The sequence below is a fragment of the Schistocerca serialis genome, unplaced genomic scaffold (genome assembly GCF_023864345.2).
Source record: "Schistocerca serialis cubense isolate TAMUIC-IGC-003099 unplaced genomic scaffold, iqSchSeri2.2 HiC_scaffold_1417, whole genome shotgun sequence".
In the NCBI taxonomy this organism is placed as follows: Eukaryota; Metazoa; Arthropoda; class Insecta; order Orthoptera; family Acrididae; genus Schistocerca; species Schistocerca serialis.
In genome coordinates, this window is record NW_026047644.1 from 11,690,186 (window position 1) to 11,697,513 (window position 7,328).

Below are 7,328 nucleotides of genomic sequence, written 5' to 3' on the forward strand. Positions count from 1 at the left end.
CACTTCAGGTTTACTGTATCCCTCTGACCTTCTTATTGACGATGAAACACAGAAATTGCATCGGAATTAAATACAAAAGGCACAATGCCGACTTAAGTACAAGAAAACTGACTCTTCTTACTGTCTATGCTTTGAACCATTCCTGTGACACTAGTTATAGATTCCGATGCTTCCCTTCAGGTTTACTGTATCCCTCTGACCTTCTTATTGAAGATGAAACACAGAAATTGAATCGGAATTAAATACAAAAGGCACAATGCCGACTTAAGTACAAGAAAACTGACTCTTCTTACTATCTATGTTTGAACAATGCCTGTGACACTAGTTATAGATTCCGATGCTTCACTTCAGGTTTACCGTATCCCTCTGACCTTCTTATTGACGATGAAACACAGAAATTGCAACGGATTAAATACAAAAGGCACAATGCCGACTTAAGTACAAGAAAACTGATCTTCTTACTGTCTATGTTTTGAAGCATTCCTGTGACACTAGTTATAGAATCCGATGTTTCACTTCAGGTTCACTATATCCCTCTGACCTTCTTATTGACGATGAGTCACTGAAATTGCATCGGAATTAAATACAAAAGGCACAATGCCGACTTAAGTACAAGAAAACTGACTCTTCCTACTGTCTATGTTTTGAACCATTCCTGTGACACTAGTTATAGATTCCGATGCTTCACTTCAGGTTTACCGTATGCTTCTGACCTTCTTATTGACGATGAAACACAGAAATTGCATCGGAATTAAATACAAAAGGCACCATGCCGACTTAAGTACAAGAAAACTGACTCTTCATACTGTCTATGTTTTGAACCATTCCTGTGACACTAGTTATAGATTCCGATGCTTTACTTCAGGTTTACTGTATCCCTCTGACCTTCTTATTGACAATGAAACACAGAAATTGCATCGGATTAAATACAAGAGCCACAATGCCGACTTAAGTACAAAAAAACTGATCTTCTTACTGTCTATGTTTTGAACCATTCCTGTGACACTAGTTATAGAATCCGATGCTTCACTACAGGTTCACTATATCCCTCTGACCTTCTTATTGACGATGAAACACTGAAATTGCATCGGAATTAATAACAAAAGGCACAATGCCGACTTAAGTACAAGAAAACTGATCTTCTTACTGTCTATGTTTTGAACCATTCCTGTGACACTAGTTATAGAATCCGATGCTTCACTTCAGGTTCACTATATCCCTCTGACCTTCTTATTGACGATGAGTCATTGAAATAGCATCGTAATTAAATACAAAAGGCACAATGCCGACTTAAGTACAAGAAAACTGACTCTTCATACCGTCTATGGTTTGAACCATACCTGTGACACTAATTATAGATTCCGATGGTTCACTTCAGGTTTACTGTATACCTCTGACCTTCTTATTGACGATGAAACACAGAAAATGCATCGGAATTAAATACAAAAGGCACAAATCCGACTTAAATACAAGAAAACTGACTCTTCTTACTGTCTATGTTTTGAACCATTCATGTGACACTAGTTATAGATTTCGATGTTTCACTGTTGGTTTACTGTATCCCTCTGACCTTCTTATTGACGATGAAATACAGAAATTGAATCGGAATCAAATACAAAAGGCACAATGCCGACTTAAGTACAATAAGACTGGCTCTTCTTACTGTCTGTGTTTTCAACCCTTCCTGTGACACAAGTTATAGATTCCGATGCTTCACTTCAGGTTTACTGTATCCCACTGACCTTCTTATTGACGATGAAACACAGAAATTGCATCGGAAAGGAATAGAAAAGGCACAATGCCGATTAAGTACATGAAAACTGATTCTTCTTACTGTCTATGTTTTGAACCATTTCTGTGACACTAGTTATAGATTCCGATGCTTCATTTCAGGTTTACTGTGTCCCTCTGACCTTCTTATTGACGATGAAACACAGATATTGCATCGGAATTAATTACAAATGCTCAATGCCGACTTAAGTACAAGAAAACTGACTCTTCTTACTGTCTATGTTTTGAACCATTCATGTGACACTAGTTATAGATTCGGATGCTTCACTTCAGGTTTACTGTATACCTCTGAGCTTCTTATTGACGATGAAACACAGAAATGGCGTCGGAATTAAATACAAAAGGCACCATGCCGACTCAAGTACAAGAAGACTGGCTCATCTTACTGTCTATGATTTGAAACTTTCCTGTGAGACCGGTTTTAGATTCCGATGCTTCACTTCAGGTTTACTGTGTCCCTCTGACCCTCTTATTGACGATGAAACGCAGAAATTGCATCGGAATTAAATACAAAAGGCACAATGCCGACTTAAGAACAAGAAAACTGACTCTTCTTACTGTCTATGCTTTGAACCATTCCTGTGACACTAGTTATGATTCCGATGCTTCACTTCAGGTTTACTGTATCCCTCTGACCTTCTTATTGACGATGAAACACAGAAATTGCATCGGAATTAGATACAAAAGGCACAATGCTGATATAAATACAAGAAAACTGACTCTTCTTACTGTCTAAGTTTTGAACCATTCATGTAACTCTAATTATAGATTCCGATGCTTCACTTCAGGTTTACTGTATCCCTCTGACCTTCTTATTGACGGTGAAAAACAGAAATTGCATCGGAATTAAATACAAAAAAAGCACAATGCCGACTTAGGTACTAGAAAACTCACTCTTCTTACTGCCTATGTTTTGAACCATACCAGTGACACTACTTATAGATTCCGATACTTCACTTCAGGTTTACTGTATCCCTCTTACCTTCTTATTGACGATGAAACACAGAAATTGCATCGGAATTTGATACAAAAAGCACAATGCTGATATAAATACAAGAAAAAAAAATGGTTCAAATGGCTCTGAGCACTATGGGACTCAACTGCTGTGGTCATAAGTCCCCTAGAACTTAGAACTACTTAAACCTAACTAACCTAAGGACAGCACACAACACCCAGCCATCACGAGGCAGAGAAAATCCCTGACCCCGCCGGGAATCGAACCCGGGAACCCGGGCGTGGGAAGCGAGAACGCTACCGCACGACCACGAGATGCGGGCTAAATACAAGAAAACTGACTCTTCTTACTGTCTATGTTATAACCATTCATGTGACTCTAATTATAGATTCCGATTCTTCACTTCAGGTTTACTGTACCCCTCTGACCTTGTTATTGACGATGAAACACTGAAATTGCATCGGAATTAAATACAAAAGGCACAATGCGAACTTAAGTACAAGAAAACTGACTCTTCTTACTGTCTATGTTTTGAACCATTCCTGTGACACTAGTTATAGATTCCGACGCTTCACTTCAGGTTTACTGTATCCCTCTGACCTTATTATTGACGATGACACACAGAAATTGCATCGGAATTAAATACAAAAGGCACAATGCCGACTTAAGTACAAGAAAACTGACTCTTCTTACTGTCTATGTTTTGAACCATTCCTGTGACACTAGTTATAGATTCCGATGCTTCCCTTCAGGTTTACTGTATCCCTCTGACCTTCTTACTGACGATGAAACACAGAAACTGCATCGGAATTAAATAGAAATGGCACAATGCCGATTTAAGTACAAGAAAACTGACTCTTCTTACTGTCTATGTTTTGAACCATTCCTGTGACACTAGTTATAGATTCCGATGCTTCACTTCAGGTTTACTGTATCCCTCTGACCTTCTTATTGACGATGAAACACATAAATTGCATCGGAATTAAATACAAAAAAAGCACAATGCCGACTTAGGTACTAGAAAACTCACTCTTCTTACTGCCTATGTTTTGAACCATTCATGTGACTCTAATTATAGATTCCGATTCTTCACTTCAGGTTTACTGTACCCCTCTGACCTTCTAATTGACGATGAAACACTGAAATTGCATCGGAATTAAATACAAAAGGCACAATGCGGACTTAAGTACAAGAAAACTGACTCTTCTTACTGTCTATGTTTTGAACCATTCCTGGGACACTAGTTATAGATTCCGACGCTTCACTTCAGGTTTACTGTATCCCTCTGACCTTATTATTGACGATGACACACAGAAATTGCATCGGAATTAAATACAAAAGGCCCAATGCCGACTTAAGTACAACAAAACTGACTCTTCTTACTGTCTATGTTTTGAACCATTCCTTTGACACTAGTTATAGATTCCGATGCTTCACTTCAGGTTTACTGTATCCCTCTGACCTTCTTATTGACGATGAAACACAGAAACTGCATCGGAATTAAATAGAAAAGGCACAATGCCGATTTAAGTACAAGAAAACTGACTCTTCTTACTGTCTATGTTTTGAACCATTCCTGTGACACTAGTTATAGATTCCGATGCTTCACTTCAGGTTTACTGTATCCCTCTGACCTTCTTATTGACGATGAAACACATAAATTGCATCGGAATTAAATACAAAAAAAGCACAATGCCGACTTAGGTACTAGAAAACTCACTCTTCTTACTGCCTATGTTTTGAACCATACCAGTGACACTACTTATAGATTCCGATGCTTCACTTCAGGTTTACTGTATCCCTCTGACCTTCTTATTGACGACGAAACACAGAAATTGCATCGGAATTAGATACAAAAGGCACAATGCTGATATTAATACAAGAAAACTGACTCTTCTTACTGTCTATGTTTTGAACCATTCATGTGACTCTAATTATAGATTCCGATGCTTCACTTCAGGTTTACTGTATCCCTCTGACCTTCTTATTTACGGTGAAATACAGAAATTGCATCGGAATTAAATACAAAAGGCACAATGCCGACTTAAGTACAACAAAACTGACTCTTCTTACTGTCTATGTTTTGAACCATTCCTGTGCCACTAGTTATAGATTCCGATGCTTCACTTCAGGTTTACTGTATCCCTCTGACCTTCTTATTGACGATGAAACACAGAAATTGCATCGGAATTAAATACAAAAGGCACAATGCCGACTTAAGTACAAGAAAACTGACTCTTCTTACTGTCTATGTTTTGAAACATTCCTGTGACACTAGTTATGGATTCCGATGCTTCCCTTCAGTTTTACTGTATCCCTCTGACCTTCTTACTGACGATGAAACACAGAAACTGCATCGGAATTAAATAGAAAAGGCACAATGCTGATTTAAATACAAGAAAACTGACTCTTCTTACTGTCTATGTTTTGAACCATTCATGTGACTCTAATTATAGATTCCGATGCTTCACTTCAGGTTTACTGTATCCCTTTGATCTTCTTATTGACGATGAAATACAGAAATTGCATCGGAACTCAATACAAAAGGCACAATGCCGACTTAATTACAAGAAAACTGACTCTTCTTACTGTCTATGTTTTGAACCATTCCTGTGACACTAGTTATAGATTCCGATGCTTCACTTCAGGTTTACTGTATCCCTCTGACCTTGTTATTGACGATGAAACACTGAAATTGCATCGGAATTAAATACAAAAGGCACAATGCCGACGTAAGTACAAGAAAACTGACTCTTCTTACTGTCTATGTTTTGAACCATTCCTGTGACCCTAGTTATAGATTCCGACGCTTCACTTCAGGTTTACTGTATGCCTCTGACCTTATTATTGACAATGAAACACAGAAATTGCATCGGAATTAAATACAAAAGTCCCAATGCCCACTTAAGTACAACAAAACTGACTCTTCTTACTGTCTATGTTTTGATCCATTCCTGTGACACTAGTTATAGATTCCGATGCTTCACTTCAGGTTTACTGTATCCCTCTGACCTTCTTATTGACGATGAAACACAGAAATTGCATCGGAATTAAATACAAAAAGCACAATGCCGACTTAAGTACAAGAAAAATGACTCTTCTTACTGTCTATGTTTTGAACCATTCCTGTGACACTAGTTATAGATTCCGAGTCTTCCCTTCAGGTTTACTGTATCCCTCTGACCTTCTTACTGACGATGAAACACAGAAATTGCATCGGAATTAAATAGAAATGGCACAATGCCGATTTAAGTACAAGAAAACTGACTCTTCTTACTGTCTATGATTTGAACCATTCCTGTGACACTAGTTATAGATTCCGATGCTTCACTTCAGGTTTACTGTATCCCTCTGACCTTCTTATTGACGATGAAACACAGAAATTGCAACGGATTAAATACAAAAGGCACAAATCCGGCTTAAATACAAGAAAACTGACTCTTCTTACTGTCTATGTTTTGAACCATTCATGTGACACTAGTTATAGATTTCGATGCTTCACTGTTGGTTTACTGTATCCCTCTGACCCTCTTATTGACGATGAAACACAGAAATTGCATCGGAATTAGATACAAAAGGCACAGTGCTGATATAAATACAAGAAAACTGACTCTTCTTACTATCTATGTTTTGAACCATTCATGTGACTCTAATTGTAGATTCCGATGCTTCACTTCAGGTTTACTGTATCCCTCTGACCCTCTTATTGACGATGAAACACAGATATTGCATCGGAATTAGATACAAAAGGCACAATGCTGATATAAATACAAGAAAACTGACTCTTCTTACTGTCTATTTTTTGAACCATTCATGTGACTCTAATTATAGATTCCGATGCATCGCTTCAGGTTTACTGTATCCCTCTGACCTTCTTATTGACGATGAAACACAGAAATTGCATCGGAATTAGATACAAAAGGCACAATGCTGATATAAATACAAGAAAACTGACTCTTCTTACTGTCTATGATTTGAACCATTCCTGTGACACTAGTTATAGATTCCGATGCTTCACTTCAGGTTTACTGTATCCCTCTGACCCTCTTATTGACGATGAAACACAGATATTGCATCGGAATTAGATACAAAAGGCACAATGCTGATATAAATACAAGAAAACTGACTCTTCTTACTGTCTATGTTTTGAACCATTCATGTGACTCTAATTATAGATTCCGATGCATCACTTCAGGTTTACTGTATCCCTCTGACCTTCTTATTGACGATGAAACACAGAAATTGCATCGGAATTAGATACAAAAGGCACAGTGCTGATATAAATACAAGAAAACTGACTCTTCTTACTATCTATGTTTTGAACCATTCATGTGACTCTAATTGTAGATTCCGATGCTTCACTTCAGGTTTACTGTATCCCTCAGACCTTCTTATTGACGGTGAAATACAGAAATTGCATCGGAATTAAATACAAAAGGCACAATGCCTACTGAACTACAAGAAAACTGACTCTTCTTACTGTCTATGTTTTGAACCATTCCTGTGCCACTAGTTATAGATTCCGATACTTCACTTCAGGTTTACTGTATCCCTCTTACCTTCTTATTGACGATGAAACACA